Source organism: Varroa destructor, unplaced genomic scaffold (genome assembly GCF_002443255.2).
Source record: "Varroa destructor unplaced genomic scaffold, Vdes_3.0 BEIS01000006.1, whole genome shotgun sequence".
In the NCBI taxonomy this organism is placed as follows: domain Eukaryota; kingdom Metazoa; phylum Arthropoda; class Arachnida; order Mesostigmata; family Varroidae; genus Varroa; species Varroa destructor.
Genome location: NW_019211459.1, coordinates 18,393,528 through 18,407,876, shown reverse-complemented (window position 1 = coordinate 18,407,876; position 14,349 = coordinate 18,393,528). Strand labels below are relative to the sequence as shown.

General features: G+C 40.2%; 1 protein-coding gene across 1 annotated transcript in view; it reads right to left on the bottom strand.

The window, feature by feature from the left end:
- LOC111252472 (cyclin-dependent kinase 6-like) overlaps positions 1-14,257 on the bottom strand; it is a 77,690-nt gene extending 63,433 nt beyond the window's left edge. The window contains exons 1-2 of the mRNA XM_086973878.1: positions 14,117-14,257; positions 13,450-14,036 (exon numbers count right to left, since the gene is read on the bottom strand). The gene's annotated coding sequence lies outside the window, so the exon portion shown is untranslated. The remainder of the gene's footprint in view (positions 1-13,449; positions 14,037-14,116) is intronic.
- Positions 14,258-14,349: the final 92 nt, after the last annotated feature.

The window sequence follows — 14,349 nt, the reverse complement described above, 5'->3', positions numbered from 1 at the left end:
AAAAAGCTGCAGAGCTAGCCCATACTAGAGGTGGTACGTGTGAAAATATTTGTGTCATCAAAGAATCTGAGCATCACATCTTGCTTCGATCGTCGAGCACGTACTACTGGATTATTTCTTCAATAAGAAAGGTAGCTCGATGCACGCTCCAGATAAGCGACGTGCGCAAGCGCCATGGTGCATCTATGTGATGTTACTATTTTTTAAGTGGTAGTCGCCGGTGTTGCTTACGGTCTTTTTACCTTTCGACAGGATCTTAAGAGCGAACCAGATTGACTACCACAAGCTATACACGTCTGTTTTTAAGCACTCAATATGAGTGCTTAAAAACAGACGAACAAAATTCGCTCTCCACACAATGCTCGTTACGTTATTCCATTATGCGCTTTCCTATATGCGGCGCTATTTTGATGTAGTGGTAATGACGATGATGACAATAGGAATGCGGACAACTACAGAGATACGCTTATACGCAATGACGTTATATTGGGATGCATTAATTCCTATAGAGTACTACAGTTAATGCATTTTGATTTACCTGTTTCTTTAAACCTAAAACTAGGCCAGTGCAACAATAGAAGCCATAAACTCTGGTCATTATAAAGATGCCAATAGGTCCAAGTGCTCTCTCGGATCGTAGACATTGCAATCAGAAGCAACACAAATGCGCGAACACCCGTGTGAACTAAAGACGGATTGGTGGCAATCTACGAAGACTTCCAAGCCGGGTTGCCGAGTGCGCTGGTTATCCATACTTTTCAGTGCGCCGCATATGACATTGGACCCGTGCCATATATAGGCCAAAGCCGATCTAGTTCTGCAGATTGGATTCTCTCACCACTACGGCTGTCAAGTCGCCATAGTGTCTCCTTATGGCATATGGCCTAACGGTCGCAGCTGGTAATCGTATGGCCTCCGGCATAGTTCGAACTCTTGCCATCGCTCAGACATATCGTCCACCTTTGCCCCATTTCTATGCAGCTTCGAAGCTAGCTTTCTCGTCTCTTCGGGCCATCTTTCTTCATTTAGACCTTTATTCCCGCCAGCCTAACCCCTTCACGCATCGACAGACGTCAGGCCTGTCGTGCCTAATACTCATTAGCCCCCTGCCTTCTTAAAAGATCTACACAGACTAACAGCTGACGAACCAGCTCAATTGTTTACGGGAAAAAGCCATATAGTATTTAAGGACAAAGTGTACAATTTTGGAATAGCTGCTCGTAATAGGTAGTAATGCCACTCACGCCGAACCTATTTTAAGCAAGGGGTTGGTAATATTCTCAACTTTGTCCTTATTGATGCGATGTAAATAAATATTATGATAGTTACTGCTGTAATAAAGGTCTTCCTGCTCTAAATTAGCCAAAGTACGCGCACGTCCCTATCTCTTGGTAGATTTAATATAGACTTTTTTGGCCTAACCCTCCACAGAATTACTTACCCCCAAAGTGACTCTACAGTAATGCTGTTTTGCCGAACCGAGATGTGAAGGCCTCGTATGACCTAGGTACTGGAGCGGTGTTCCTGAGCATACCGAGTTGAAACCAAGCTCTTACTTCGAGTCAGGTCCTCATGAGTGATGACCGCTTAGGGAAGAAGGAAAAAAGCTTTGCTCTACATCTGTGAGTTCCTAATTGTAGAGTCTTCAGTGAGATATATCAGGTGACGCTATAATGTGAAGTGAGTGTAAGAGGACTGTTTTTTTTTTTACTTATATATAGTATACTACTTATATATATATATATATAAATAAAACGGCCTATACTGGCCATTTTTAAGAAATTAATTAAAATTAACGAAAGAAAGCTTGAACTACCGGGCTGACCTTCTCCTTCATAGCCGAATCAGCGATGGCGAAACACTCCCTAACTGTCAAGATCAAGCTCTTCTAAGCTACTCTTAAACTAAGGTTTTGATGAGCTTGCCGCAGTAATGAGTATTGCCCTAAATCTAGACTCACTTATTTATTCCGCAACTATTGCAGAGCGGATCTTCCAGAATCGTGCTAGTAATTTTGCTAAATCGTCCCTTTTGTAAAGTTACGTTAACTTTTTATGGTACAACAGTAGTTTTAGCTAAGCATAAACATCGAACGTTTCTGGGTATTGGTCGTTGTGCACTGTAATTCTTTTATTAACACGTGTTTATTTATGAGCATTCAAATTGGGTGGCCAGTTAACTAGAACTCAATCAAGCCTAACACAAAGATAGTTGCCTATTTTTTTTTTAGGAGCTTCGTTCTTTATCCGTCCCAAATTCGTGTCCGTTTGTAAATTTTACATTACATAACATTGATGCATACGTGTAGTTTTTCACCCCTTGTCGTGTGAGGTCGCTCAATTGAATAGAATAACGAGAAAAAATGTATTACCTGAATTAGCGTACTTGATCGACTGGATATTATCCCTTTTTTGGCATCTTGCCGTACGGATATTCGTTATATGTTTGAACCATCGCTCTCCCCAAATGACAATTGACCATTGCCAAAGCCCTTCTCTCAACAACTGCTTTTCGGGTGTGCCTGAAGACAAAAGCTATATGGGTTTAGATGCAATATTTGACCTAACAGAAGTTACAAAGTTCACGTGGTCATAAAATGTTTCAATGTAAATATATTGTAACCAAACCACTTATAGGTCCCTTTTGGTAAGAGCTAAAAGATTCACTGCATGCGTAATTAATTGAACGTCTACGTTGGACAACTTTTACAAATCGACCCGCGATAGCCCGTCAAAAGAACTAAATATAGTTAATCCACTAAAATGAAGCATGTACATGTGATCAGCCCGAATTGTATATATATATTACATATATATTACAGATAACCGACGCATGTCCGATATCGAATTCGTTCATTATTTAGCACGTGCCTTTAATGCCAATGCTGCTAGTAGTATCTATGTTTGAAACCTTTGGTTTTAGACATTTTGAAGACCTCGCAGGTCCCTTTAGAAAGGATTATCCACTAAACCGACCAGTAGGCAGACATTAGCAAGAGAATCAAGCTAGTCTATACACCTCAACTGTACCGCCAAACGAAAAGAATTATGGGTCTAGCTAAATGCGACAGTCGCCTTGGAAGCTCTAGATTCACCGAGGGCTACTAAAGGGAACCGAAAGTATCTGCCACAGTAGAAAGAAGCATCAACGCATCGAGAAACCTGTGCCATGCCAAGATAGAGACCCGGGACTAAATACGGTTTGGCGAGCGACTTCAAATGAAAACAAATCACCTCCGCGCTGAGGTAGAAAGAAAAGCTGAGGTATGGCCCCCATTAGTCCCTATAACATGGGCATAAGGGTAGGGAGCGTCTGGCTGAAAAGCTGAGGAGAAGCTTGCTACCGAACAGAGTTGTCCTCTTTTGTCCTTTGAATGGGTATCAGACCAGTTGGTAGTATAAATTTAGGGCACGCTGCAGATTTGTCGCACATTGGTGCATCATTGTCGATTAAGTTCAGTGGCAATGCTGGGGGTGCTGAGTTCTTCCGTGTGCTCTCCAAGCCGTCCTTTGTACTCTTGCTGGCGCCCGTCGCAACAGACATTCTGCCCTTTCACAAATCTGGTCATCGAGGTAAATGTTGCCCCATGCCTCCTAGCGATTTCGGATGACATTGCTTGCCGCGAAGAGCATCTAAAAAAAACGAAGACATAGAGGCACCCGGCGTGCTTGACCCTAACTTGACGTTACTCTTAGCAAACTTTATCAGATCTGCTGATCAAAGACGGATTACTACAAGAACAAATATGTTCGTATGGGTTTCCATCGATGTTCCACTATAGGGTCAGAACAAGATCATGATCTTAAGAAATTTATTGTTAGTTATCGATACACAGCGGCGAATATCGCTCATGTCTAGGTTTTTAACTCTCTGTAACCTTTCTGTTACCATATATTATAAACTTACGAGGCAAAAGAAATCTCAACAGCTTTTTACCCCCTGTACGTGACTCGTAGCATGCTGTCGCGTATTCCTATTAAATATAAAAACGCTGTTAGTTTTCCTATCTTTCATAAGGCCATCGACGTATCAAAACAGATAGAAGAAACTTTTCAACTACCTTCTGGAGTCTTACGCCCTTCTTTAATATTTTTGTTTTATATTATGTTATTGCATTGGCTTTGTCGAGTCGGTCGCATCGTCTATTGAATATTTAATCCAAGAGTGATGCTGGTTAACATGAAATAGAACACTGTGTTTGTTTCTAGCAAACAGTCTTATGTTTTCGCCACTTAAATTTAATATGGGCATCATACCGTAGATTTAATTGTTTCATATAAAACAGCCGGAACGTTTCTTTATTTAATCACGTATATCGTGTACGTATATATATGTATATAAGTGTATGTATATGTAAAAAGAACCTTCTTTATATATACGTACATTTTCAGCATAATAGTGAGCTTTTTATGTTATAGTACAACATTTCAGATCAACTGAATGGGAAGAGAATCAGAGTTTAAGGCTCCACGTAACGGTCGACACGATATGCCCTGTGTCTTTTACCCAAATTAACAACGCATATGCCAGTAAATTTCTTGATAAAATAAAGGGTAAACATGCAATCGAATAAAACAAGTAGGTCATCGCCACATCCAATAGGGCAAATTGCAAAGTTCCGCTTAAGCTTCTAAAGCAAGTGTATTTTGTGAATGATGTTATGAAGCCTTGCTAAAAGAAACATTTAAAACAGGCGTAACTGCGATTGCCTTGGATGGAACAAGAAGCCACCTAAGCAGCTGGGAACACTATTTTTGAAGGCTTAGTCTCTTTTTATGGATTGGCACTAAAACAGACAAAACCACTAATAAGTGTATAGCAGGACGTTAATAGCTCATATACGTACTTAATAACTAGGGTAATCTGGCGGGTAACAATGTACTCTAACGTTAGGTGTCATTATTATAGCTTGGGTAGATATTCGACGGATTTTTTTCAGCTCCATACGTATGTCTGCTCTATTACAAAACGAAGTGTTGGACTTCAAGCAAATCCATCCTTTTGAACATGGCTACCACAACTGTCCTCGACTGGCCGGTCAATCAATCACTGCATTTAAATCCCGCCGGACTTCATTTTTTATTTGTAACTGAGGTTGGATCTAACTGTTGGCCTCTAGGAGAAAACGAAATAAACGAATAGGAAAACTTCCGTAATGCTCTCTGTTGCCCTTTCGTCAGTGCGCGAACTTTTGAATCTCTCCATCAAGTCTTCGACAGTTCAGCTCAAACGAAGCCACCGCTTGGGTGACACTCGGCTGACTAAAACGATCGTCTGCACTGCAAGGCCGGTCAGCGTCACCGGCCTCGGAACCCAAAGAAAACCGCTGGCTGGTTGACTGGCTCTGCGAAGCGAAACCGTGCAAATATTCATTTACTTAATAGAGTCCAGAGTCAAGGAAAACTACGGGTAGTCTGCAGAAAATCGGAACTAATATTTACGCCAGAGGGTACCACCATCGCGAATCTGCTATTGTTATACTATATAGCTTTGCGATTACCCGCCGCTACAACGGCGCCCTCTGCTTTCGCCGGATGCATAGGTAGGCAGTCCTGTTCGATTCCGAGCTTAACCGGATTTCCGCATTGTGATGCTAATGGCGCAACGAAGGGAGTGAAGAGACGCGCAAGTTGCAAAAGCGTCGCCGAAACAGGCGTACCTACTCATGGGTATATAGCACACTTCAGTCGGTGTCCTCAGCTTTTGTTACGGGCAACCAGTTGGTGTTCCAATAGGCAACTATGACTGTTCCAATCTGTGTAGATTTTCTGCCAGCCCGAAAAATAGAGGGCAGACGAAATGAGGCACAGACGAACCCAAAATCCGATAGCAACACTATTCTTTAATTTCGGTCAATGGCGGGGATAGACCAGGAGAATGGCCAGCAAGCCGCACTTGTGCTTCAGTTATGCTCACCTCTCGGAGGTCACTTCTGATTTCGGAAAAACGAGGATCTTTTGACAGTGAATCAGCTCGCAATGTTTCAGTTTTTGATATGAGACAACAATCTCCGATGTTACGAAGTTTTCCACAGATTAGTTCTTTTGTGCAGAACGTTACAATGTGTACAGCTCTTTCTAGAGAGACCGATCAGCTGAAAGCGAAGTAACGTTTTCGTTCGTTTATATCATTTAAAAAATTATGAGCTTAGATAGATGAAATATAGGTGTCGTTTCGGCGGTTTGTTTCACTTGACTGGATTGAAACAATACAAATACCGGTATATATAGTAAATAATTGGGCAATGACAATTGGCCAGAAATAAGTAACGAGAATATGATCGTTATTTTACAATGACTTGATCTGCAATGGCGTATAGTAAGGAAAGGCATATTCAACAGATATACAGTTATTCAGGCTTATCAGCATGCTCAAACAAAGAAATGTTTTCCGCTCAGTATCAGAGTAACGTCTGTCTCGTTCTTATATAAGCAAGATGTTTTGTAATGAGAATACAATAATAACACATTGACCAGCAGCTCCTCATGGACATCGTCCTCGTATATTAGATTTACACGGAGTCAAATTAATCCTGTAACAACGTCACGACCCAGCTTTGCCGCTGAACTTCGGAAATAGCCTACAATGCCTTTATATGATGTACTCGTGTCTTGTCAGAGGTCTAAATGAGTCGCGTTCAGCCATTTGTAATTGGAGTTTTTTTTTCAAGACCGAAATTCAAAAAGGTCGAAGTCTCTATTTATCTACATGAAATAATCGCATCTCAGAAGTAGCTCGATAGTAACGTGTTTGCGGACTGAACTTTGGGATCCGTGGTGTTCAAGGCTCGAATCTGGGCGTAAACTCCGTTTTTGTTTCATGCTGGAAGCCAGCGGTCTGAAGCGATGCCTAATAGTTATAGTGTTGGGCGCCCGTGACATAGGCTAACGTATTCAATTCTTTGCTGTATGTCACGCCTAGCTAATAGATGAGCTTTGTACATAAGTATATCATGCATCATCATCATTATAAATACAAACTAGCTTTATAGTTCGTAGATTTCTGCAAACAAAAAAAGTGCTAAAAGGACTTACTGCGTTTTGTGGACACTTTTTCAGCATAATTTTACTGAAGTTTTTTTTATTTGCGCTAAGTACTCGTGAGCGCATTATTCTGAGCTTGTAATTTATGGAAGCACATTTTTATATCAAATTTACCGCTTAATTCACACTAAAGGAACTTTCAGAGAAATAGGAAGCTTTGTACAACTTCAACTTCATCCTTTGATGTTCCACACGTTCAGTCGGTTTAAATATGAGTTGTATGAGTAGGGAATATTTCGTTTGTGATGTTGTTTCGATGAACTGTTCGACTGTTTTCGGTGTGACAGTTCATCAATACTGAATTCTAACCTTTTGTGCCTTGATTATCGATTCCAACGTCCAACGTTGTGTTGGCTGAAGCTAAATGAAAATGTCAAAATCGAATAAAAGATCACTGAGTATAGCAGACGACAACCGTTCTTATTATCGTCTCACTGTGTGTCAGGAATTAAACGCAAAAACTACCTATACAGGTCTCACAATGGCATCAGTTGAAATAGCATTAATCACTTGAAATATATTTTATTTATTTGCTTTTCAATAACAACAGAATATAGATATCAGAGAGAGTATACAGAAGCACTTTGCGTCGTATTGATTATAGAAATCTTTTTGGTTTTATAAAACTAATCTAATAAGCGTCGGTAACAAGCGGCATAATGTCTCTCTAAAATTTTCCCCGCATCTGAGACTCCTATATGCACCGATAGGCTCGTGGAAAACCGATTCCTTATAGAATATAGGGTAGAAGCCATGCACGGCAGCAGCAATAATACAAGCAGCTGTATCGGCATCAGCGCCAATGTTTGAGTTACGGGAATTTAGGACAAAGGCCTCCTGGTTGAGGGGGGACCTTAGCAGAAGTGGTTGGGTACCCCGTCCATCTTTTCCTCAGCTCGTTTTCTTTCATTGCCGCAGGCAGGAGAAGGGGATGTTTGACACCGAATTCCGTCGCTGCCATTCCACCCTTTTTCTTCCCTCGTCTCTTATTTTTTCGTCGCCCCTGACGTTCCCTACCGTTCCGTTATCGCCCCTTCCATTGTAGTCTTTTTCCCACTTCTGTGCCTTTTGCCGTTCCACTCAAGAAGGGAGAGGCTGTCGCCTAGGTATAACTTAGACCTATCTTCAAATTCGGCGCGCCTCTGTGACAGGTCGTGCATACAAGTAATGCAACTTTTTTTTGTCGCCTATATACATAGATATATCATCTTAAAACAGTAGTCCGAAACATCATATCAATATTTTTATATCATAGCGCATTAAAAGCTATGTACTCAATGTGATTTCTGTTAGTTGTGAGATGCCAACTAGTTGATTAGGTACTGGCCCACTTAAATGTTCTGAAATACACAGCTTTACAGGTATATATGTAGCCTTATGATCAAAATAAAAAGTGTCGATAGTATTTTTTTAAAGAAAAAACACTGCCTGTTTCCACGATGATCATAACTGCGATTAAGAATGTTGCGAGCTCACCGCTCTGACAAGCAGAGTCATAGCCCAGCATCTAAATGGTGCAATCCGGGTTCCTTTTTTCAATAATGGCTCTATCTGTCCTTAAATTTGTCACATTCAAACATTATCTTTAGTGACCCATTTGCTTCTCGGCTGCTTTCGCAGAACAATGTGTGCTAATTCTGATAGCTTTTCCACCGGGACCATAGCATGCGGTCGTTCCTGCCGTCATTCGGTCTTTGTTTGCTGCGTGTGCTGAAGTACTTTCTGGTTTTGCCTTGACAGCTTCGGCACTGACCATTGCACTAGTTCCTCTGATGACACACAACCAAAAACACTTCGTTTAAGTGCGATACAGAAGGAAAACGAGGGCTCGAACGGCCACTTCACCAGTTTGGAGTACCTGTTTGGTTCATTTGTGTTCGCTATGGTACTTTATCGAGGCTTGCATTCCTACAGTTGATTCAAAAACATGCTTGTATAGGATATTAACGGTTTATATATGTACTGAGCTTCGCCGGGATTAGAAAAATAGCCCGATGTAATGCGCTTCGCAGCATTAAAATTCAAATTGAATACTGATCGCGAACACTATCGTAGCACCCAGGATTCAAAGATCACTCTAAATATATTTCAGTTTTTCGGGCTTATGTTTATTAAATGAAGCGTGGGCCATTAAAAAGGATCATCGATATACAAAAATATGCACACACACATATATATATATATATAGAAACATCACCCGTAAGACAAATTGGATAGATCACCGATGACTTGAGGAACAAATTAATCGTCTCTGGTTGGACAAACCTTCAATGGTCACCTAATTGAGAATTGACGTCAAGGTAATGGCAATGAAAGACTATATGTTAACCCTTGTAAATGATTAACTCAGACTCATTCAACTCGTTTCATACTGGGGGTTATTCCTGTTATATACTGGGGGAAAGCGTTTTGAGTATCACCTGCTTGCTAACTTACCGAGTGTTTTAGTTTATTCCTTATTCACTGTAAACTAATTAAGATAACTTTTGCGGAGAAGTATTACTTTTATCTAATTCATTCTTTATCACAGCCAGTATTAACTAAGCTCGCCTCGAGCGAGCAACCGCAAACTGATCATTTTTGGAAAAAGTCAAACGTTTCTTGTTCTGTTGAATGATGCTCGTTGTCTTGTGTTCAAATGTGACTCCTTGGTAGTTTGTTAGAGGGCTCGTCTTTAGTTAAAATGGAGTAAATTTTCAGTAGTTTCGTAAGATAACAGTGAATCTCTTTGATGTCTAAGTACGTATTTATTATTCGCAGTAATAGACGGACATTCGAAAGATCACACTGAATAGGATAACCGTTTGTTAATTGATAGATTTAGATGTAAGTTATTTAATAAAAATGTGTACAACAAAAAAGTAAGTCAAAAAAAAAGAAGGAAAAACATATCTGAGATACACGCACACTTTCCAGCAAAAGCATATGTCTGTCCTTAATGCAGAAGTCCTATCATTTACCGTAACAAATTTGATACGGAAGGAAACTCTTGCGAACTACATGCAGTCAATTACTCTATGTAAAGGATCCTACCTTCCTTTTAGAACATTGGTGCGAACAACTATTCAGATAAAGCTGCATCTTTCATATCGATTAAAGCAAATCTGACTGAGTTAGATCATTTTTTTTAACTTCTAGATCACTAAGTCTGCCAGTCTAAAGCTCTCTTGATGTCGGTATCATTTTAGGATAGAAGTGATGGCCTGCACCTTCTGTCTCGCACCCTCGCGGTGACGAAATACCTTCCCGTTTTGAAAACCTGTTACGCTTGTCATTTACAGATGACTTCTCGGTTCATGCGTGGCCGCCGTTGGTTTTTATAAGCTTGATTTTGCATTAGACTCTCGCACAGTGTGTTAATCTGATTTTGATTAAATTTGAAATCAGTTGTAATTCCACAGGCACAGGCTTAGCTTCAGATCTTTGATGGAGCGGGTGGTGTTTGAAGGTGAGCCTCATCGTCAGAGAGACACGGGAGTCGGCTAGTGGTCAGAAATACAGATGAGAAGCCTCCGTAATACTGTTTCAATCTTCACACGCGTCATCTTTGGGTAAATCTCGCGTCAGAGGACGCACTTTGCCAGGAACAATGTTCAAGCACATACTCCTTGCATAAAATTATGTTGTAAAACTATAACAATAGAATATCTACGAATTCTGGTTAGCGTTAGTTGAATCTATGATAATGGTTATTATACTCAAGGAAAACATATGATCTGTATAGCGAATCGTCAGTCAAATGGAATTGCGGAATGAATATAGCATCTTTATAGCGTTATTACTTGAAGCTAGAGCTATAAAATTCTAAAAATACTAATCTCTTACTATTTAGGTAGTGAGCAGATGACAATTCTCTTTTTTTTAGCATGTCTTTTGAGCCTTTACATTCATCGCAGCATAAGACCTATTTGTAGAGTTTAGATATGCCAGTATGTCGTATGAATGACATATATCCTGGCAATAAACAGAACGTTCGGTGTACATACATCTAGCTGTATAGCAGTTACACGGTCGAAAGAGAGTAGAAAATTCGCAAAACATGTTATCTGTTCTGTTTCCTTCTGGCCCTCAGTTGAGTTTTACGTGAATGGGCTGTTGGCAACGAGTCCGTGTTCGTGAGGAAAACGTCCTCACGCCCTTCGTAAACAATTCACTACCACCTGAATTACTATCGTAGAGACATCTCGAACGTGATTTTGTTTCAACTGAACAACCCAAGTTGGACCAAGATGGCCTTTTGCGTCAGAGGAACGGTAATTCATTGCCGAAAAATAGTGCTACCTACGAGCGCTCGAAGGGCAACTCGTAAGTTTTTCGAAACCGGAGTGTAAATGCCCGTGCTTTGTTCGGTCATATAGAGACCCTTACTTGTTAGAGTATTCATACTAATTATAAACAAACGTCTCAGAAGGTGCTGCGACCCTACTTTAAACAGCCATGGAGTACTTCAGTTTCACAATGGTTCAGCGTACCATTAGCCGTATCTCGAAACGAGTTAAGCGAGAGCTGTATAACATCAGGGAGTACGGCACTGTTTTTGTCGAGCATTTTGCATGATATCTCTATGGCGGTTATTGAACATAAACATTAATCGTTACACTCTCACTGACTTGACTGTTAACATCTGTAAGTAATTAGTTTATGAAATTTGAAATTACTTATATATAATATTTGAAATAATCAGTTTATGAAAATTTCGTTTACAGAGTGTGATTATAATTAAGGAATATATATCAATTAAATACAGATTCAGTACTCGCTTTATTTGCTTTGTCTAATACGAACTTTTCCGTATCCTATGCCTAGGGCACCCGGTATTCTAACCACGCTAACCATCTAAATCCCTTCATCTATCCAGGCTTTCCAGTCCAAAGATACGAGTTCAGTGTCCCCCCGCCAAAGGGGCGAGATCTAATCTGCTTGCAGGAAACCTTCTTCCACTCTGCACGTTACATTCACAAACTACTGGATATCGTTGGATAGGTCGTCGAATGTGCTCACACAGTAGAGCATTCTAGATTAGAAACAACATTTTTTTTTTATAGCGTTTTAATATTTAAAAAAAAAAAGTGTGCTTCTCATCCAAATTTGATAATCACGTACATTTTTAAGAACGATGAGAAAAAGCAGGGGAAAGGACGAGCGATAAAAGTATGTTACCAGGTAGGATGAGGTAAATTTAAGATTTGGACAAGGACTTTCGATACTCCTTTCTTTCTTGATGACTCTACCTAATTTAATGACCATTAAAAACGGAAAAATCACGTAAAGTCTGTGAAAAAAATATAGTAATAAACAATCAACTCGAGCATTTACATTATAACTGACGCCTGCTCTTCGCCTCCTGTGCCTGTTCAGGCCATTTGACGCACAATAGCAATCATCATTTTATTCTATATCAAAGCATATTAGTACAAATCTTCGATGCCATACAAGGTAAGCCCAATTCATTATTATAAATCAACTATTTAATCAAACGAGAAAATACTCTCCTTTTCCACTACATTCCGTTAGCACTGTTTTAAAATTGGAAGTGTTTCTAGCCAAACCTATATATTTGTTCCACAAACAAATATGTTGGCAGACGTTTACTGATAATACGTTGCTAGGTAATTCAAGTAATAGTTAGGTAGACCGCCTCAACTTACACAGCTTCAAAGTACTATGATGTAATTCCATCTCTTTCCGTTTCTAGTTTGTTTCTGTCTCCTAGATTCTTTAAAATGACGTTAACTGATCTATGTCACTGTATTTCGTTATGATGTTCGCACGAACAAAAACGTCAACAACGGTTGTCCTTTTTGTCTGGCAGGCTTGCTGTGTGTGGGCCTAGACGAACTAGTTTTTGGTAACGAGTTTACCTCAGAAACACAGTACAGATATGTGTTAGTATGTCTCGGTAAATCGGACCCGTTGCCTCGAAATAGATGAGAAAAACAAAAGAGCAATTTAGATATAATGCATTAATTACTTAATCACAAATTACTTACTTTTAAATGGGAGCTCACCAATACACTACAGAGCTAATTTTTTATAGCTATGTCTTTTATATATAGTTACTAAACTTCTATATATAATTAGCATGTCTTTATAACGTGCTTGAACCACCGAAGCGTCACTTTTTTAAAGTATAAAAGTTGCGAAACTTTACAGGAAGTGACAAAACAGCCAGCTCGTGTGTATGGGATCCGAGTTGGAGCGATTGCCGTCATCTTAGTCCTAGTATCGGCTTGATTGTTGTCAACTCAGTATTCTGAGGAGGATGAATAAAGATCCGTGATCTGCCGAATTTTGTTTCGTAATCGATTCAGGTTCGATCATACGGGCCAGTAGTACAAATACTGAGCCAAGTATTTAATATGTATTCGTCATCGTGTACATATATTTTTTAGAAAAATTTGCTTACCGTTATGCATTGGCTTGCCGTCACCTATCATCAGTAATCGGTGATTGTTTACACACACGTGATCCTAATAACGCAAACAACGTCAGACGTAGTCCATCCTTCATTACCGTCTCCATATCGATTCGTTGGATAATGCTTATAACGCGAAGATGATCGGCTGACTTTCGTTGTAGACACTAACAGCGGTCTTTTGAATGTCTGTTATCGGCCTGATTTTCGATTTGAGTTTCATGGCTTGAAAACTCGCGAGGAAAAAGAAGCACCAGGCAGCGAAAATGTGGCCCGCCTCATTCATTCATCAATCTGTTTCACTGCAGGTGGGTGCTGGTGCCTATGCTAGAACGGTCCTATTGGCCAAGTCGTTTGCTAGAAATGGCAGTAATTCATCAAAAAATGCTTAATTTATTCGGCGGCCGCTTGCAAGCGCCATCTCGTCGACTTCTAGCAAACGTATTCTTGGGATTGTGTTGTAGCCAATGGCATCTTTGACCGTAAGCGGCAATGCTATTCTGTCTACGCAGCTTCTGCCTTAGTCGCTTCCTTGGAACCGTTGCAATTTGCAGCGCCATTAACTCGTACCGTCATCACTGTTCAAAAACGATTCTTGTTAGTGAATGGGCATCATCGGTGGTTCTGCTGTCTGCGCCTCGTCCACATACGTACTTACCACTTTTCAACTGTTTTGAAATATGTAGCTCCTGTCAGCGCACATTTGAAAGAAATCGAGAAGGAAAACATATGTACGCATTGATCGACGCGGACGAATCCACGCTCATGTTCATCCCGCCTATCTCTAAAATTTGTATGGTTAAATAAAATCGTTAAAAAATCAAATCGTAGGAAGAACAACGTGGAGTACAGAAGAACGATAGAAGAATGGCGTTCACCGAAAGCGTCGTC